Genomic DNA, 314 nt, shown 5'->3' on the forward strand with positions numbered 1-314 from the left:
GTTTGAGATCAGGTAGCGTGATACTCCAACTTTGTTTTTCAAGATCGTGTTGGCTATTCCAGGTCTTTCATGGTTCCATATAAGTTTTAGGATTATTCTGTTTCTGTCAGAAATGGTGTTGGTCTTTCGATAGGGATTGCATTGAACATGTGCATCGCTTTGGGTGGTTTGGACGTGTGACTGTTAATCTTCCTGTCGGTGAGCACGGTGTAGCTTCCATTTATTTGTATCTTTCGTTTCTTTCTTCAGTGTCTCATAGTTTTTCCGAGTCCAGGTCCTTTACCTCCTTGGTTAAATTTATTCTTAGGTATTTT

At 39.8% G+C, this 314-nt stretch overlaps 1 protein-coding gene and 1 long non-coding RNA gene across 5 annotated transcripts in view; both read left to right on the forward strand.

The window, feature by feature from the left end:
- SCYL3 (SCY1 like pseudokinase 3) overlaps positions 1-314 on the forward strand; it is a 31,892-nt gene that overhangs the window by 21,921 nt on the left and 9,657 nt on the right. The gene's annotated exons all lie outside the window — the stretch shown is intronic.
- LOC111746588 overlaps positions 1-314 on the forward strand; it is a 918-nt gene that overhangs the window by 406 nt on the left and 198 nt on the right. Inside the window, exon 2 of the long non-coding RNA XR_002783189.1 lies at positions 13-307. This is a non-coding gene — a long non-coding RNA (uncharacterized LOC111746588). The remainder of the gene's footprint in view (positions 1-12; positions 308-314) is intronic.

Source organism: Pteropus vampyrus, unplaced genomic scaffold (genome assembly GCF_000151845.1).
Source record: "Pteropus vampyrus isolate Shadow unplaced genomic scaffold, Pvam_2.0 Scaffold194, whole genome shotgun sequence".
NCBI lineage: Eukaryota > Metazoa > Chordata > Mammalia > Chiroptera > Pteropodidae > Pteropus > Pteropus vampyrus.